At 43.5% G+C, this 19,997-nt stretch overlaps 1 protein-coding gene across 7 annotated transcripts in view; it reads left to right on the forward strand.

Annotated features, from left to right (window-relative positions):
* Positions 1 to 19,997, forward strand: part of KCNJ16 (potassium inwardly rectifying channel subfamily J member 16) — a 327,405-nt gene that overhangs the window by 7,398 nt on the left and 300,010 nt on the right. For 3 of the 7 annotated variants that reach the window (XM_070395010.1, XM_070395007.1, XM_070395009.1), the window contains exon 1: positions 10,877 to 11,325. The exons of 3 other annotated variants lie outside the window; for them this stretch is intronic. The gene's annotated coding sequence lies outside the window, so the exon portion shown is untranslated. Of the gene's footprint in view, positions 1 to 10,848; positions 11,326 to 19,997 lie in introns of those variants that run through there. One more of the 7 variants, XR_011468478.1, reaches the window with a different exon arrangement.

A 19,997-nucleotide genomic window follows, 5' to 3' on the forward strand; every position in this document is an offset into this window, starting at 1 on the left:
GGATTCTGATGAACATGAGGGCTTGAAAACCAGCGGCCTAGGCCAAGGGCTTCCCACCATAGAAGTCCTGTTTTCCCTTTCATCTGGGTCAGTGACAGCTATGATATAGAGCCTCTTACAAGGATTGGGTTTGGGGCAATGAGTGTGAAACCGCTAACACACAGTAAGCAGGCACCTTAGAAATGGAAATGCTGACGCTCCCAGGGGATTGAACTTTATTGCAAGGGTTCTTTCCAACTCATCCAATAAATTTGATCCTTGGAGAACAGAAACGAAGTGATCGCCTTCCTTGGGTGCAACGCTACTTCTAAATGGTGGAAGAGATGACTGTTTCTAACTAAGGGGCAAACTTTGGCTGTTCTCATAGTCGTTAGTGGCTGCCATGGGAAAGAAATTAAATGGAGCCTGGTGACTTTTTTCCACCCAGGAACTTGTAAGGAATCAAGAAGGGGCGTGACCTCTCCATGTCACCATTTTATTTGTTCGTGGGATCATGGCAGCTGGCTCACAACAGCTTTGTCCAATGGCTAATTTTAGTTCCAGAGTTTGAATTGCTTAAAATTTGTCTATCTAAATACAGCTCAATAATTTAAAAGTCCTCGGCTTTAAAAATTGGTAAATTCAATTTAAAAACTGATTGAAAAAAATTCCAACCCGTGTTCACCAAAACATATGAAAGCCAGCCTTAGGTAGTTATGTGGACAACACGCGTATGTACAAGCAAATCAGGCCGATTTCTGCTTCTGATTCCCTGTTGGTCCTCTTCCTGGACCTACTTGTTATATACCTACTATGTGCCAGGTGCTTGGCTGTATGCTTGGGGTCGCCTTCTCTTCATTTATTTGGCTTTTTTCTTTTTAAATCGGGGAGGGTCGGAGGTGTATTGTAACAGGAATTGGGGGCTTTAAACTACATCAGTTAGCCACCTAAATTTTTGCTTCTACAGTGAATTAAGATTCTTGCATAATCTGTACATGAATTTTAACTACCAGGAAAGAGAGCAGTGTTATGCCTGCTTTTAATAAACTCAGCGTCCCCAGGTTCCAGAAGTTTCAAGAGAAACAACCAGCCAAAGTCATGTTTTCTATTTGTTTATTTCAGTAGTTCCCAAAGGTGGGATTCCTGACTCTGGGGAGACTGAGAAAAAAAATCTCTTTTGGTACTAAAGTATAAAACTGCAGGGTTTTCATCGTTGTGGTCATTTGTAACCAGAGGGCACGCTAATAAATCACCTCAACTTGCTAGGAAGAGAGGGAAGTATTTAGCCATAAACTAGACTTGCAACCTCATGTTACATGTTTTCAAAGGTTCCCATATCTCTGTTTACCAAATCAATCTGCACATAAAACAATTAAAAGCTGGCTACTCCAGTATTTACAGAGAACACGGGGCTATGTTGAGAATCTTGTGATATCACCCTCAAGATGAAGGCAGAATATGACAGCCTGGCACTCCTAACTCCAGCCTGGCCCTGGCGCGTTGCTGCTGGGGAAGATCTTGACTGGTGGGAACCGGTGGCGTCCACCTCTGCCCAGCTCAGCTGTCTCCGTGGACCTCAGGAGAGCTGTGCAGTCATTGGCTCCAGCATTTATTTTTCTAGGCTCCGCCTCCAAATTAATCACTGACTTATCTTCCTGCAAAAGTATGTGTGCTGGTTAAACAGGGCAACTCGATCTAGGCAGAACCTGCTGTTTCTGCTTCTGTCCAAAGGGTCAGTGGGAGAAAGGCCGATGGCAGTGATTTTATAATTGAATGGGGCCATTGTCCCAGGTCTTTTTGTTTTTCCCTTGAATGAAAATTCAGGTTTCAAAGCTCTGCGATAAGGGGGAAAGTCTACCTAAAAACACTGTATCTTCTCAGAAACCTTCAGCTTGTTGAAAACAGATCATCTTTGTTAGGCTCTGGCTGGATAAAATTGAGGTCAGTGGAAGCGCTTTCTTTTCCCAGGGTCTTTTCCAGGCTGAATTGGGGGCCTAATTTAACCACATAGCCCTACTTACAGACTGAGCTTCCAATTCACAGGGGGGCACTTAGCTTGTTCATCTTCCCCTGCTGATGGTTTTAGGTCATCCAGTCTAAGGGCTGCAGGCCTAGTTTTTTGCTGTGGCCCTGGGTGGGTCTTCAGGTTCCTGCTGTTGCCCAGGTGGACCTTGATGAGACGCTTAGGCTTGGCTTGATTTTAGCTTATACTCTCCAGTCATCCTGATCCACTCCATGAAGAGTCTCTTCTCCTTTATTTTACCCTCTCGTGTAATATTCACACTTAACTTGACTCTCAAGTGCAATAATGTCAATATGTGGAATACTGTGATGTCCTTGGTAGGGTAGGGGTGGGTGCATGCACTGTTTAAGCAGAGCCTCATTCATAGGCCAAGATAACAGGTGTTAGACAATACCAAAAACCTAAAATTGGGCCTGTACCCTAAATAACAGTCCTAAAATATCTATTTAAAAGCACATTTAAGTGAACCATAGTAGGTTTTTAATTTTTTAAATTTAGTCTTTAGTCTCAGTTTCCATGTAGAATCAAAATAACTTTAAACAGTATCTTCAAAATATGTACTTGCTCCCTTTAGCTTATATTCAGAATTATAGAATAAACTGTTATTGACACCCCAGAAATATACATCTAGTGATCTGTAGCTACTATGTAAAGTTGAAGAGCAACTTTTAAAGATTTTCACTACTTGTCAATAATGCGATATGTTACAATCTAAAGGTAAGCTTAGCACCTAGAATGGAATTTTGGGAAAACAAATTCAGAACCTGACTATTGTTAAGCAGCTAGTTTCATGGTTGGAAAAAATTGATCTGCTTACGAGTCCATAAATTTGCAAAGGTTGAAAGGTATAAAAGATTCCTCAGAGACGAAGGAATAGATAGAAGAAAGTTCTCAAAGGTGTAAAATAACCTTTCAAAAGCAAATATGGATGTTGGTATTTGTTTCCTGTGGCTGCTCATGCTAAGGTGCTTAAAACAACAGTTCCAGAGGCTGGAAATCTGAAATCAAGGCCACCTTCCCTTCAAAGCTTCTTTCAGCTTCTGGGGGCCCCAGGTGTCCCTTGGCTTGTGGCCGCATCACTCCCATCTCTGTCTCCACCTTCATATGGCCTCTTCTCTCTTCTCTCTTTGTGTGTATATGTGTGAGAGTTCTTTCTTATCAGTACACCAGTCATACTGAATTAGGACCTACTCTAATGACCTCATCTTAACTCAATTACATCTGCCAAGAACCTATTTCTAAATAAGGTCACATTCATGGGTGTCAGAGATTAGGGCTTCAAAATATCTTCTGGGTAGGACACAGTTCAACCCATAACAGATGATAATGGCAATGAGATGAAAGACTCCATACTTTTCTTAGAAAAGCTTGGAGAAACACAATGACATGAAAAATGACTTCCCTTTTCTTGATAATTCCTCTATTATTGTGCCTTTATTTGGCCATTATAAAATGGTAAGATCAATGGAAATGTTTATTTTTCTGCTTATTGCTTTGAATCTTTCATCCCTTTGAAGCAGCATGACCAGACTCGTTCTTGTGTAATTTGCCATAAGTATTGGCATTCGATGAGCTGTCAGTAAGCAGGAAACCCTAAAGTGGACAAAAACAAAATGGAAGGGTGTATTTCACGAGGAAGGGAAAGTCCAAACAAAAGGGGCAAAGAAAAGGAACCATACACTGTGGGTTGAGGAAAGGTGAAAGCCATGAAGTATTTTCGGAAATAGGTATCCTATAAACATGGAGAAAATAGAGATTTGGGGATTGACTCAACAGCTCATGACTCAGATTTTCTCCTATAACTTCTCTTGTGCCCCAGACAGCCGAGTGTTCGGGAGCTTCCGCTGTTATTTTCCAGACTTCCTAGCCTAAAGAGAAATCACAATATCAACATTTGCATTTACTTAAGGCTTTTTAAAAAAAAAAAATCAAAGTGGAAATAATAGTAACCTTCCTGGAGTGTCTGCATGGAAGAACTGAGTCAACACTTTGAGCTAAGGCTGTCTTTCAGTCCTTATTTTCATGGCCTCGATAGCACTGTATTTGGGGAGGGTGGAAAGGTGGGAATATCAAATGAATCGATCTGTGAACGAAAACATCTCCAAGGTTGAAAAGACTATTGAGTAGTCAGTGTTGCCTTTGTGAACTTGAGTTTCTAGCAACTAGTGATAACACAGGCACCATCTAGGTTGAAAGGAAGGGCTGGCAAAATGTTGAAATGACCACATCCATCCAGGGCACTTTATTAGCCAAGGGGGTAATAAGCCAGAGAAACACAGCCAACAGAAAAGGTGGGAGGAGCTGGTAAAATACATTTACCTCACTTTCTGTGACTCAGACAGATTTGAATTGGTAGATTCGACCAAGATGAAATTTATTATGCACTATCACCCCTACATTTAAAATAATTTTGGACTCTTAAAACAGTCACACTTGGAAGTAAATGCAAAGTGGGCAAAATGCCATGTTTCCAAGAACAGGATGCACTTAACTTGCTGTTGACCAGTCCTGAGAGATGGCAGGGCCTATTGTTCTCAAGAATCTCTACTGCAGTGCCATGCAGTTTCTCCATAGAATAACCATTATCATTGAGAATTTCTTACAACAGTTTTCATTAATATCAGAAAGACTCAACTACACTGATATCAATCCAGCCATGATATATTGGCTCATAGATAATTAGGGTTCTAAGAAAACCAAGTTGCCCCCCCCAAAAAACAACAACAAATGCTTGATTAAATGCATTTTTTAGTCATACCACGGAAGAATCTGAATAATAAATCAGGAGGGAGGGGTTTATTCACAAATAGTTCAATTTGTAAGTATTGGTATGGAGGCTGTAGGTATGACAAGTATGTTTGTGTATGGTTGCTGTCCCACATGTCACTTACAGCATAGTGTATTGTTTTTGTTGAGGGGCTGGATATACAAACCAACAGTGACCAAGCCCATCTGTGACAGGGGTGGGGAACCTCCGGCCCAAGGCTGTATAAGGCCTGCAAAATCATTTGGTCTGGCCCTGCCAAGGCATTAGGGGTGAGTTAATTAAATGTTTGACCAAATATAGCAGGCTAATTTTTAAGTTGATCATTTTGTGTGGCCCGAGAATGATGTTATAAATATCCAAATGGCCCTTGGCAGAAAAAGAGTTCCCCACCCCCGACTGTGACAATATAGCTCTGAGCCATAGCCTCTGTAGTAAAAGGCCCAGAGGACAAATCACAGCCTTTGCAACAATGGGCCCCAAACAGTCAAGACTTGGTCATTGACTTCCAACTCTTATCATTTGTTGCCCCTGCTTCAGACTTAGCACCAGTAAGGAAAGCAAACTATGCTTTTCGGAACCCATCAAATGGGTGCCCACTTCTAGTTAATTTGATGCCATCTTCTCGTGCCCAACAGCCACTGATGAGAGCAGATGTACCACCTTCCCGTTTGCACTGTGCTGCTTTCTCCCTCTCTGCCTCCCTCCGAGTCTCTGCTAAACACAGTGATGATGGCTGGCTCCCTCTTTACAGCAAAAGCTGAAGGGCAGCCTTTCCTTGTTCTCCGTTGGGTGGTCTTTGTTGATTTCTACAACATTTATAATTTCTATGTAGAAATCATTAAATGGCAAAATAAACCTGCCCAACTTTAGAAATCATGGAGGGCCACTGGGTAATAAATGCAGTGCCATCATTTTGAAAGCCAGAAACATTGTTAGGACTGGTTCAAACTCGTGCCCAGGTTCCTTTGTCATTTTGTATGAGGTACCAGACAAGCTCTGCTGTAAGACAACACCTGCATTACATCGTATGGGGAATGAAGGGGTTGTCTTGACGATTCAGGTGCTGCACACCTGCTGAACTGAAAATCATTCCTCTCAGAATCAGGAGGACTTGGTATCAGGCAGGCGGAGTAGCTTGTGACCTCAGTGGCCTCTTCTGGCTGAGCGGGTTCCACCAAGTAACTCGATTACAGTTTTTGGACATTGACTCTATTTTGTACAGTGGAGACAAAGCTGCCTGTGAGAATACAGAACTCCAGGGTTCAGGAAGGCCCAGGACCCAGCCAGCTGAAGAAGGCAGCACGTTTTCTACTCTCTTTTGCATCCTAGTCCAGTCAAGAAAGCATCTGACCTGGTGAAATGCTCATTTTGTAGACATGACGTGTGCAAGTTTAATTTCCGAATGAAGCGAAGGGAAAATTCCTGGGCATTTTATGTGCATTTTTCTTCATGTGATCCCAGAGTCAGAGTTAGCCATTTAATCCCAAACGAGACATGACCTCACTGGGGTTTGTTCCTTCACTGAATTTCGGAGTCCCACCCCAGGACAGCGCCCATTGTTCTGCCCGGGAGCTCTGTCTCCTCCCTGATTGAGGGATGTGTTGGGAAGGGGAGGGGTATCTCTAGCAAATGTTTTCTCAACAGATACTTGGTGGGAATTTCACTGTTCTTTTATCACAAAAAAAAAAAAGCCATTTCGTGGTTGATCTGGAAACCAAGAACGGCACAAGTTCCCTTGTTAAAATTCTTCAATCAGGAAGTGTTTGTTTCGTTGGATGGCCTTCATTAGAAATTAGAGAAACAGGTCATTAGAGGGAAATGGGAAGACCTCTCAGGAGCGCCTGGAACACTTTCTTCAGAAGACACACATTCAACTAGAATCTTGAGAAATGTTACTAAGAATAGGCCCTCAACGCAGCCCCTCATGACGTACTCTTCAACTTCCCGACAGTGACTATTTCAGATGTTTTCCATTCCCTTGAAATCTCTATTCCTGTCTCTTCTGCTCACCATCCCATTATTTAACAGGGAAATTAAATCAGCAACTTCTTGCCACCCAATCTGAAGACTGACTGCAGTTGCACCGGCTCTTGGAATTACCCTGACTGTTCTTCATCCCTCCACTCTTACAGATAGTCCATCCTGGTCTCTTCTTCACCCTTCCTTCTCCAGTGGATTTCTGATGATCCTGGATTCTGACTTCCAAGTATCTCTTGAGTGTATTCCCTGGCCACCATTTCCCTAGGTTACACAATATCTCCCTTACTGCCTCGCCCACCCCATCTGTTGTCTGTCCAATCCTTTCTCACCACCACTGCCAGAATGCATTCTCTTGAATGCTAATCAGATTGTCTTCCTCCCTTGGTGGAAGCCCTTTCACCCTCCTTAGAATAATCAAAATTCTTTAACCTGGCTTATCAGATGCTGCTCGATGCTCCACCTTATCCATCTCATACTTCTCACCACCCCAGATCCCACGATCCAGCCAAATAAGTATTTTTGTTTTCCCTGCTAATGCTGATTCAGTGCTAACATGGTTTATCTTCAACAGCTGCATTCAGTATGAATATAATATAGGCATAAATTATAGCCCTTGGGAAATGTGACTCACAAGTAACTACTGCAGAATGGATTCACCAAAGAACAAAAACAAACACATCCATGGTTTGTAAGAAAGTGGGAGCCTACCCAAGAGAGAAAAAGGCTAAACATAAGAACAAGTCTATTCACTAGTAGAATTTTAAGTGGAATGTTTATAGTTTCCTTAATGTGTCATAAGGACTTAATAAATGTTTACTGAATTATATGGGAATATTTAAAACTCTAAATCATTTTTTGCAGTATCCCTCTTTATACCCATTTCTTTTTCATTCCATTAAACAAATGAAACTTTAATGAGGGTGTACTGGTATATATATAATTTAATGAGCATGTACCCTAATATATCAACTAAAGAGCAATTTTTTTTCTGATCCAAATATTAGAAGTTAGAGGCTTTCTCTGTATGCCCCCCCCACACACACACACAAACACACACACATTCATAAATGCTTTGAAGTCGGATTTTGATGGAATTGGACATTTGCAGTTGAATTTTAAGTGGAATTGAGACTGATTCTGGTCTGGATGTGTAAAAAGATATTCCGAGGAGAACAACCAGAACATTAGGATGTTGAGCAAACCCTGCCATGGCTCATCACACAGGGCTGTGCTGGAGCTGACTCGTATCAGCTCACAAGAGCCAACTGCGCACACCTCTCACCAACTCCACATTCAGGGAAGTCCCCTCAGTAATTTGAAATTGGCCATGGATGGAGTATTTGCACCACAGAAATTGGAAAACTCTACCAATCCCCCTCAGAGAGCCCACTCTTACAATTTGCCAGCAGCCCTGGTTGGCACCTGTTGCCTTCATGATTCATCATTTTAGCATTTGACCATGCCCTTGTCGCTCTCAAAAAGGACAAATTAAATAATCAATATGCATATCAAGAATAATAGGATGCTTTGTAGATTTTTCAATGGAAGAAGTAAAGACTGAGTTAGGAGATAAGAAGCAACTATAAAATTCTTATCTCTCTCTCTTTTTTTTTTTTTTGTCTGAAGAACTGCTTTTGGCTAGTATACAACACATTCTGCAGAGGGAGACCATGAGGACAGGAAAGTCTTGTGAATGCTACGGGGAGACATATTTTTATCTGAGTTTAAGGAAGGACTTCCTTGTTGGTAGAGTTGAATCATCATCAAACAGGAACAGACATGTGAAGGGTCAGTGAGTTTCTTGTCAATGAAAATGCTTAAGCAGAGACTGAGGGCCAACTTGAGAGGATATCAAGCAATGAATTCTTGTTGTGTTAATGTTCTTCTGAGGGTTCACGTTTTGAATTGAATCCTCCTCTGACTGTGCCTGGCACAGACATTTTGGCAGTCCTCACAGGGTCATTGCTTGGTAATATGTGTGTTTGGGAGTTGGTGCAACAACCAGCCAGAAAACCAATTCATTCAAAATCAGGAGAAAAAGAAAATAACCCAAACAGACATTCTTATTAATTCTCACTGTTCAATTTTAAAATGAAGTGATTTGAGAGGCAGTATATGCTAACCAACTTACTGTTGATTTATTTCTGGTTCCAGATTTTGAAATCTATTCCACTTTAGCACAGTTTGACCAAAGAGAAGAAAATAAGCCAGTGTGCTTTAGATCACCGGCCGCCAGCCTGCTGGATCTCACGGACTACCAGTGGTCCGTGGGCCACCGGTTGGCGACCGCTGCTTTAGGTGACTTTAGAATACAGGTAGTGGGAGAGACTTTTATAATGAGTGGAAGAGGAACACATTGTGTAGTAGTGAGGACTGCAGACACTTCCCCTGTTTCCTGGATTAGCCAGGCAATTAGAACTATAGGAACTTGTAGTTGGTGTGGATCTGTCTGCAGGCAAAGTGTCAGCAGTGGCTGAAGCTGTATGAGAAAACTTAAGATTTGTCCTTGGCTATGGAAAATCAGGTTCCAATAAACAGTTCTGTCCATTACCCAGTTTCTACATTGTGCCATGTAGTAGTCAGGCTCTTTTTCTCTATTTCATATTTCTTTACGGAATTAATCATTTTGATTATCATGTGGATTCTGCAGTAAACCCATGAAACCAAACAGAAGTACCCAAAATACTGTTTTAAAAAATATATTTTTATTTATTTCAGAGAGGAAGGTAGAGGGAGAGAGTGATAGAAACATCAATGATGAAAGAGAATCATTGATCAGCTGCCTCCTGCATAGCCCACACTGGCAATGGAGCCCACAACTCAGGCATGTACCCTGACCAGGAATCCAACCATGACTTCTTGGTTCTTAGGTTGACTCTCAACCACACCAGCCAGGCCAACATACTTATTTTTAAAAGAAATGACACACAAGAGTAATTGTAGGACATTTACTTAAAAATTAATAACTTGGCAACATTTTATCTGATGAATTATAACATCTCCCACATTAAAACAATGCAAAGTAAAAAGCTCCCTTCATGAAAAGTAAATCTCTCTTGAACCCCAAATCCCTTCCCATCTATCATCATGGTTTTCTACACCATCTGACGGCCTAACTCCCAATAAATGGGATGCATATTGTGTTTACTTCCGTTCACCTTGTTCCACCTTGTTCCTAGTCCAATCAGGCATTTACCTCCCAAACTCTACTGACACATCTTTCAACAGAGTCACCAGTGACATCACATTGCCACATCCAGTGGTCAGTTCTCAGTCCTCATCTTGACCTTCCTTCATCTCTGACAGATGATCACTCCTTTCTCTGGTCACACTTTCCTCACTTCACACCACACATCATGGTTTTCATTCCATTTCAAGCAATTCTCCTTCTCAGGATCCCTTGTTGGATCTTCCTCATCTTCCCAACCTAAGATTGGGTTGCTCAGGGCTTCATCATTGGAACCCATCTCTTCTAACTACTCTCTCTCTCTGCTGTGGTCCCGTCCATGTTCATGGTTTTAACTACCATGTATATACTGATAACTTCCCATCTTGTACCTCTGTTCTGGGTCTCTCCTTTCAACTCCAGAATGATATACTGTCTACCCGACATCTTCATTTGGTTGTCAGAGAGCATATGCTATTACCACAACAGAACCTCAGCTATTGAGTCCCCCATTTCAAATCTCTTCTCTCCCAGTCCCATCATCTCAGTAAATGACACCAGCATTCGCTTGATTGCTTACACATGTCAACATTCTCTTGACCCAAACTACAAACCTTCCTTGTGGGTGAATAATGGACATTGACTAAGAAGCCAAGGCTCTGCCTCATCCCAAATGTACAAGAGGCAAACAAGGCACAAAACAATACCAACTTCTCAGAAAAAACATCGAAACGTTGTCCTTGGAACCACCGCTGAGGTTATCACTGGTTTTCTAGGGGCACACACTTCCTCAGAACCCAAATGAAATGGTGTTGGGCAAGACGTTGTTTGTCTTGGGTGTAGGATTACACAGTTAGGGTGTGTACTTACACAGAAAAATCTTTAGAATGACAGTAATAGAGCACCTACATTTAAGAAAGACACACTGGGAAGGAGTTGTACAAGACCTGGAGGTCTTCATAAGAGACAGCCCAGCCCTCTGGAACAGCGAGGAATTTAGGGGAAATTTTTGGCCATTTTTTTTTATTTGGGGGAGATTTTTATTACTGAATACGATTGAAAAACAAAGATGTAGACAGGCAGTGGGGAGGCTGTTTCTTCTTGGTTCTTGTTTTTTGTGAGCCACCATTGGCAAGGCTGTCTACTCGTGTAGGCATGGGAACCCGTTAAAGAAAGTGTTGATTCACTAGAGCGAAGCAGAACTCAGTGGCCTTTGTGTGTGGTGAATGCTCCCGGAAAGGCAAAGAAGAGCGAGATTCTCCTGTGGGCTTTCTCATCTCCATGGCGGTAGGTGCCGACAGCTTGAGAGAAAGCCCGAGGAAGAAGAGACAAAAGGTGCCTCGCTGCGGCGTTCTTACAAGATGAAAAGGCCATGGGGTTTGAACCTAAACTTCATTATCCGTAACTAAGGTAAGACCATGTGGTGGGTTACACAGCGATTCAAGCCTGAGCCCCTTGCTCACCTGCTCTCTTAAGCTCATTCTGTTTTGTAGAATGTCTGCTAAGAGGCACCTGCATGGTGCTTCCTTTGGCTCAGTAGGCAGGCTTGATTGCTGTACCGTCTATGGCTGGGAATAGTCTTTCTGTCTCTTATCATCTCTGGGGAGCACTGGACCAAACTGGTTAAGAGTGTTTGTGCCATTTATAGATCAGTCAAGGGAAGTAACATTCAGAGACTAAAAACATGATGGCGTAGCCAGCCGAGCTTTACTTATTGACGTGGAACAATGTGGAAAAGGGTGCGCCTTTAATTTCCTGTGGAAATCATCATTCATAAAACCGTCTCTTTTTATGTCTCTGTCACTCTTCCATGGCTCCGAGGGGACATCAGAGTGGCATTGAGAATTTGAAACTGTGTGGTAAAATATGCTGTCATTGGTCTGTAATGAATCGCGTCTTCACAACTAAAGATATAGACAGACAGGCTGTAATGACTCATTAGACAGAAAAGAAAAGCACCTGCTGACAGGTCACTTCCATAAACAATCAGCTCCTCAAACACTGAAGTCTGAGTCGGCATCGAAGCACCGGGCTTTCTGATTTCTGACATTTTTCTTCTACCCATGGCTGCCCTTCCATTGCGACTCAGAACTGTTGCTAGGGAGTAGGTAGCTCCTGGCATGTCCCACGTCTTCAGGTTTCCAAGTCGCTAGTACAGCGATTCCCAACCTTTCCCATCCCATGGCGCAGACAGACTAGTTAAACAAATTACCACAGTTCTTCGGCACACCAAAAAAAATACGTCTTGCTGATCTGACAAAAAAAAATTAGGTATAATTTTGATTCATTCATATGGACGGCTATTGTGTTGGCTGTTATCATTTCTTTCATTTGACAGTCTAAGGGGAAAGAGGTCCGTGCCCTGACTAAATAGCCAAGTAGCTGTGTGTTTTAAAAACTGTGCAGCACGTGGGTTGAAAATCGTCGTACAAGTGGGGGGAGCGGAGATTGAGATACTGCAGACTGTCTACTCGGAAGCTCCGGGACTTCTTGGGTGTGGCCTGGGGTTTAACCAAAAGCATGACTTATCTATAAAACTCTCTAAGCTTTTCTATATAAAACCCATTCCCTGCTAAGAGCCATGAAATCATTCTGAGAGCTCAGAAGGAGCTGGGGGCATTACTGCCAGAGGATCAGAAAGCCCATAGTCCTGAAGGTAGAGCCCAAACTGGTGACTTATTAAAGGCAGTGTGACCTTTCCAAGTTGCCTCCCCTCTCTGCCTCCTCTAGGAAGCCTTTAATGATCTCCACCTCTTCGATATTCTTTCATCTCATTCCACAGGGTAGCTTGAGCCTAGAGAGAACAAACTAAGTGAAGATGATAATTATTAGCCGTTTCAGAGAGGAGGGAAACTGATATAATAGCTGAGCCCAGAATCAGATCTCAACTGACTCAACTCCAAGAAGCATACCTCTTGTTCTCAGGTTTGTGAAAATACAAAGCAGATGCAGTTTTCTAGTGAGGAAGGTGGAATACCATTGCGATGTCAGAGGCAGTGTACGCCAGCCCAGACCTGCTCCTGGTGAGGTTTTCTGACCAGTGGTGTTCAGCTGGCAGCTTCCCGACCTCACATTCCACCCTCCTCTCCTCCCCGCTGCCTCGCCCCTCTGCGGAGCCCATTCCCTGCAGGCCAGCCATGCCGCTGAGGTCTGGGAAGATATGCTGGGATGGGCTGGCCTGAGGGTAATACGGTAGAGAGAGTGAGGGCCAGGGACATTCTTTTGTGTATACATAGTTTAATAAAGATAAACCAGTCACTTCACGTCGGGAGCTTTAGAAATCCTAACGTCTGCCTCTGTGGTTGTCACAGTGACTGTTTCAGATCAGCTGAGGCAAAGCGTCTGTTTTGTCCACGTGATCAGCTTCCTGTGAAACTGGCATTGATGGGCACCTGCTGTTACACAGGGTTATCTGAGTGGGTTCTCAGTGTTACCCTTTTTCCCAGAGATGGGGATCAGAGATAGAGTAACTGGTCTGGATTCATGTAAGTAAACAGTAGGGATGAGGTTCAAACAGAAATCAGTCTGATGCCAAAAGTCAGATCTAAGGCTCTCCCCTCTGTTCAGCTCCCAGCTCTGCGTTTCCCTTCCCTTGTCCCTGCCTCTCCCTGGTGGCCGAATGGCTGCCTGAATGGAGCCCTATCACTCTTCTCTCCCCTGCCCTCCAGCGGCTTCCTGAGCTCTGTCCTCCCACAGGCAGAGCTGGGCCTGCCTCCACCCATCCAATGCCCACTCCAGGTCAGTCATAATTCTTGGCCTTTGACCTCAGGAATCTGGCCATTATATCCCCTATTAAGCCACGTATGTCACATTTGACACTTAGGAAGGCATTCGACACTGTCTCCAGGCTATCGGGGTGACTCTCTCAGCTCACAGGGCCCACTGGCTACAGAGTGAGAAGCTGTGAGTGGTGTATCCTGCCAGGCCAGCCGCTAGACCAGCCTTGGCAATGACCTCCCATGGCTAAAACACTCACAGGACACTGCCCTCCATCTGCAGTTTTAGGAAGGTACTACTCCCACTTAAAAAAAAATTCTAGCTCAGCTGGATGGCTTAGTGGTTGGAGCATTGTCCCCTATACCAAAATGGTTGTGGGGATCTATCCCTAGGTTGCAGATTCGATCCCTGGTTGGGATGCATGGGGGAGGTAGTTGATCAATGTTTCTCTCTCTCCCTCCCCCTTCCTCTCCTGCACATATCCTCAGGAGAGGGTTACAAAATAATTCTTTTTAAAAATTCTAGACTCTAATGCTAATACATTCTTTACCCATGTGCAGTTTTTTTGTTGTTGTTTTGTTTTTAAATGAAGATGGAAATGTGTTTTTGTGTGTTTTTTTCCATCCCCACCTCACCACCTTAGGTTGTTTTGTATTCTTTTTTAAGAGAGCCAGTCAGGTGTGGCCACAAGAGGAGATGGCGTCAGGGCTCAGGAAAAATAAAGTTTATTATATTCATAGGTCCTCACGACAGGAGCCGTGGCATGCCACAGAAGACCTCAGGGGAATGACACGAGGTGGTCAGGAGGTGGGAGATAGGAGTGAGGGGAAGGTCTAGGTCATGGTCTCTGTCGGGGTTTGCACGGAAAGGAAAGGCAGGCCGGGGTGAATAGTTTATAATTGGCCAGTTCGAATAATTTGGCAGGCTTTGGGCTATGGGGGTGGTTCCTAGTTGCTCAGTACCTAGTCCTGGATGATTAAGGCAGAAGAATTTTGCCTCCTTGGATATGCGGGCCGGAGAGAGGAGGTAAGGCTCTGTATAGCAAAAGCACGCTCCGGGCTGGGTCCTTCTGTTTCTAAGAATTGGCTAGCCCTCTTAGAATAATGCTGGGCAGTCTCTCCCCAGCCAGAGGAGGGCCCAGAACCACCATTATTATTGGAGGAGAAGGCAGGTTTCTGATCACAGTTGGAGAACACCCTTGAGGAGAGCAAGCCAATTTTCTGTCTCCCTCAGTGAAAATGGCCTTTGCCTAATTACATTGAAATCATAAACTACCTGCAACATGTGTGGGGGAATGTTGATGCTCTAACTCCCATATCAGGAACCAGATCACACACACACACATACACACACCTTCTCTTCAGCACTGAGCCCTTATGATTAAGACTGATCACTCCGTAAGAGTCAGGTTTCTGGCTGCAGAAGGAATTCATGCCAAAATAAGTGTGGACTTTGGATCCAAGCAGTAGGAAGCTTTACCCTTGCTGCTTTCCTCAGGATGCCCTGTGACATCATCCACACTCCATTGTTTTTCCCTTTGTGTTCAGACACTTTGGCGTATTTCCAAAGGGTGTCTAAAGGCAACAGCCATTCCCTCCAGCCCACCCATTGGCTGCATAGTCTCACTGTTGGAAGCGTTCTTCACCATGAAACAGCATCACCCAATGAGCTCTTTCTGGAGTCTCTTTCCTGGCTGACACTTTTTCAGATTCTTAATGGCTCCGTCAGGTGGCCTTTTGCTGGTTGAAGGTCCCTTGTGCTTGTGTATACTGATGTGCAATTCAAGAGCTGAGCTTCTCCCTAGAGTGTGTAGACCTATCTCAGGAAAGCTTGCAAACAACCACAGATCCCCAAATAGCTCCCTGCATCCCTGGTGCTTGGAGTCCCAGGAATAGCACATAATCTCAATTCTAGAATCTGGTTGGAGCCTTATTATATACAAAAGATATGCACCTCCAAGAACATGACCGTAGTCTTCATGCACCATTTATAATCTAGTCGTGCAGACGTGGGACACAATCCCAGTTCTTTCACTTTCCAACTCTCTGACATACAGTGAAGACTCCATTTCTCTAAGATTTAGTCTGCGAACGGACAAGACACGAGAGATAGAATGACACCAATTTTTCAGGATTGTTGTTCAGATGAGGAGCAAGTGGCACAGCACCGAGGCTCTGAAAGAAGAGGTCCAGCCAGACTGAGGGGCAGATGTCACCGGAAGTGAGAGCTGGGCGCACACAGGGAAACCTTGGTCAGCATCACAAATGGTCTGTGAGCTGGACCTGCAAGGCTGCACCACACTGAACTGCGGGGTGGAACTTTCAGTTCCCCAGCTGTCACTGTTGAGATCGTTGAGATTTTGATTAGTGTCTTCTGTTGAACTGACAGGAAAATCTCCTTGGGTAAAGGGACTGGGGAAATATGCCCACACACGGGCAAGGTCACAAATCCCAGTGTGTCACTTCCATACAAAGAGCGTTCTTTGAATAGAATAACAGGGAAGGAGGTGATGAACGGCCCTGCCGGAGAGAATGAGTGGAGACCAGCTTTGCCTGATGGCACAGGCATATCGATTATGTCTTCACACCAAGGTAGCCCTGGGACCAAGAACCAAATGGAAACTCCGGGTTGGTGGTGCTGCAGAATGAGCAGTGGCGTTCTAGTTTTAGTTTTCATCTTATATTTTAGTTTTCATGAGATTTTGGCGCCATTTAGCCAAATATGAATGACCAGTATGTCTCTCCTCTTAAATGTTTGTAGCTTTAGAAACTTGCATGGGCTATTCACAAGTTGTTGAAAATCTGATTTGAGGATTGGCTTCTAATTTTTTTTTTCTTCCAATGAGAGCATCCCATCTGTTTCTACAAGAAAGTTACATGACATGTGGGGATTCAAATGCCAATAATGTTTACATTTCTCAGTTACAAAGCCAATATTTCTTCCTCTGGTCCTAGAATGGAAAAAACTATCTTAGTTCATAGCATATTCTTTCTGTTAAGATTTTAGAGTTCTGAAGTATTGCCAAGGCTCATCTGTTGAATAAATGTTATCTATCCTACATGGGTGCAAAGTGGCATTCTGATTAAGTTGAAACAAAAGTTAATTTTATTACCATATAAAACATTTCTTACCATTCCCTCCTCCAATCAGCCCCAAATAAAAGGGAGGTCATGCTGGCTGCATTTATAATGGTTACAAATAATTTTAATAAAATCGGCAGCTAAAAAATGTTTAATTTTCAAAACATATTAGAAATCTTTCTCCATATTGCTGCATTTTTGGCTAGGGGTGAATTTTGATTTTAATATGGGAAATCTATTTGTTCAAACCAAGCACCACTCAAATTTCCATAGGCAGATTATCTGCTGGATGAATTAGCCCAAGGGATTAAAAATAAAACTCCCAAACTGCCTTTTGCTCTACCACCCAGAATGTTCCCCTTGATTGCATCCTGTTTGTCTGACAGCTTGAATTCAAGGAATAGAAAATCATTTTAATAGCCTACCATGCACAGAAATGGGGCATTCTTTCCAAAGCAAATGATTTATTCCAAGCCAAATGCAAATCGATTTCTCAGTGCTTTCCTTCTGTGGCTTACCTATGGCACCATCTTCCTGCATTAGCCTAGAAAATTAAGAATTAACCACAAAAGCAGAATGCTGGAAAAGCTCCTTTGCACTGTGGGGGAGGAACAAACTTCCCTCTACCTCAAGATCTAATAATAAAATAGACATGAGACAGATCAGCTAAAGAAAATAATCAAATTTAATACATGCATATGTACGGGAACCCAGAATACATGAGAGTGTCAAAGACCCCACATTCAGGAGAGGGTTAGAGGTAGAAAGAGAACAGAGGTATATAAGACATCCTGAGCTAGGGATGACACAAGGTGCCTTGGGAGCATCAAAGGTGCAGGATGATAAGAAGTTTGTCCCGCCTGTCAATAGGTGGGAGAGGTTATGTCTGATCATCCCTTATTATGAACAAGGCCCCTAATTCAAGTTCTTCTGTATAGTTAAAGAAGGGACAGAAGTTTTCTCTTGAGCATGTGACTAAAGTTGCCTTTAGCTCAAAACAGTCTGCACAGCTTGGGGTGACTTGTTCTGAACCCGACAGCACCTGCCAAGAAAGATCTCAAACCTAAGCACCTTCCTTTTGGACCCACAGCATCATGCCACTTTAATGGTATTCTGTCATAGAGTTTGTGCTCTTGGCAGGCTGTTCTGATAGAATGTCCATAGTATCCTTGGCAATACTGACCTCCTCAAGGGCAGCAACAGTCCTCACAACCCTCAGTGACGGTTCGCACATTGTCTCGGATGTTTAAATGTTGACTGACTTAAATAATTTATAAAGGCTGTTTGCATGTTCCTTTACAAGCATTGGTATTTATATATATATATATGTAAGCCTAAGCAACCAAACAACCAAACGACCAAACGACTGATCGACCGATTGCTATGATGCACAATGACCACCAGGGGGCAGGCGCTCAATGCAGGAGCTGCCCCCTGGTGGTCAGTGCATTCCCACAGCTAACCTCTCGCAGCCGGCCAACCTCCCGTGGTCCCTCCCCCCAGCTGGCGGGTCCCCCCATCGGCCCCAATCACTGGCCAGGCTGAGGGACCCCACTCGTGCACGAATTCGTGCACTGGGCCTCTAGTACTTAGATAAATATAGAGTATCTCACAGTGAAGGTTTTCACATCTTACCACCAGGTTTAAGGGGAAAGTGCTGTCTGCCCCTCCCTGAGCTCCTCAGTGCCCAGCACAATGAAACGTCCAACCTAAGAGATGCTGGGAACAGTGCCACTTCTCTTTTTCGGTGTCACTCACTGTGGTCACCTCTGCTTGTACAGGCATTCATAGATGAAGAATCAAAACCTCTGACTCAGTAGGAAGACTCGTTCTTCTTGTATCACACTGTGCTGGAGACACAAGAACACATGGTGGAGCAAGTATAGAAAATGAAACACAGGGACATTCAAGAGCCTATCGAATGCTCTGACTTCCGTCAGCCACCTACCTCTTCCATCATCTGTAGTCAATGGCAATGCTTTTGTGCCAAGTGCCCTTGCAAAGGTGCAGGCTAATAGAAGGCTAATCTCCTGTGATCGGCAACACACTGCTTAAGGTTTTGTCTTAATAGGCTCTCTGTCTGCCTCTTCCTAGAGAGATCTTTTGTCCTGTATTTTAAGGCCTTCTCAATTTGTCTGTGTCCACAAAGGAAAATGGGAATTGAGGTAACAGCCAATAACAGTCACTTTACTTTCCTCTGTAATAAAGCCCACTTGAGTTTTCATCCTAACAGCTTAAAACAGAACTCAATCATTTAAAGGTCAGAGAAGTTATAGACACTATCCAAGGGGTTCCTGATCTACAAGCAAATCACATGTGTGAGTTCAGTGATTCCCAGCAGATTGAATAGACTAATAAATAGACTCTCTGCAAATTGACAAAGAGAATACTTTGCAGGTAGTGCTCGCAGGATGGGAAAACAGCAAGATAGGACTTGGCTTTCTGTTGGAATACCATCAATACTGAACTTGGAGAGGGTCAAACGCCACAGCACATATGCTTTCCATAAATTACAGTGGTTTTGGAATGGACAGTCAGATTCAACCAACGCAGCTCCCGAACCAAACTATATGGGAGCTATGAAAGGTCAGTCATAGGTAACCCAGCATTTAGAAGGCAAAGCAGGTACTAGTGCAAAATGACTTCTGTTCTGAATGATACATGTGTGTTTTCTGGGCCGCCCTCCCTGTCATGTCTCCCTGAGGATGATGTCACAGCAGCCAGGTGCTAGAAGGGAAGTTTCCAACAAGTCTGGGCAAGTGGTAATCAATAATTCATGGTGAAAAACTGTCATAATCTCTCTCTCTCTCTCTCTCTCTCTCTCTCTCTCTCTCCACTTGGATCTGCATTTGAATGAATTATACTCAAAGCTATAAGCATTACAGTTACATATGTATTAAACACAAGTTACTATGAAAGGAGGTTGGGGACACAACTTCATTTAACCCTGCCATGCAGTCCTATGGAGTAACTTTTGCAGACATGCAGTTAGTCTTACCAGTAATCAAGTAGGCATCTAAACTGCCTCATGTCTGTCAGACCCAGCCTCTCAATTCTTGAGACTTTAAGGTAGATTTCCATCTTGAGGATGTATAAGAAACAGCTCGGGGGGCGGCGGGGGGGGGGGGGGGGGGGGGGCAATCAGAATGTTTGGGGTGAAATCCAAGGTGTAACATGCCCCCTAGGATTTCAGAAGCAGATTGTTAGAAAACTATGCTTTGAAAAACACTGACATACTGGACTGTGTGTAGGGGCATCCAAATGAGGTTTTGAAGTTCATGAATA

This window comes from Myotis yumanensis, unplaced genomic scaffold (genome assembly GCF_028538775.1).
Source record: "Myotis yumanensis isolate MYYU_CA2020_CCGP unplaced genomic scaffold, mMyoYum1.0.hap1 SCAF_16, whole genome shotgun sequence".
NCBI lineage: Eukaryota > Metazoa > Chordata > Mammalia > Chiroptera > Vespertilionidae > Myotis > Myotis yumanensis.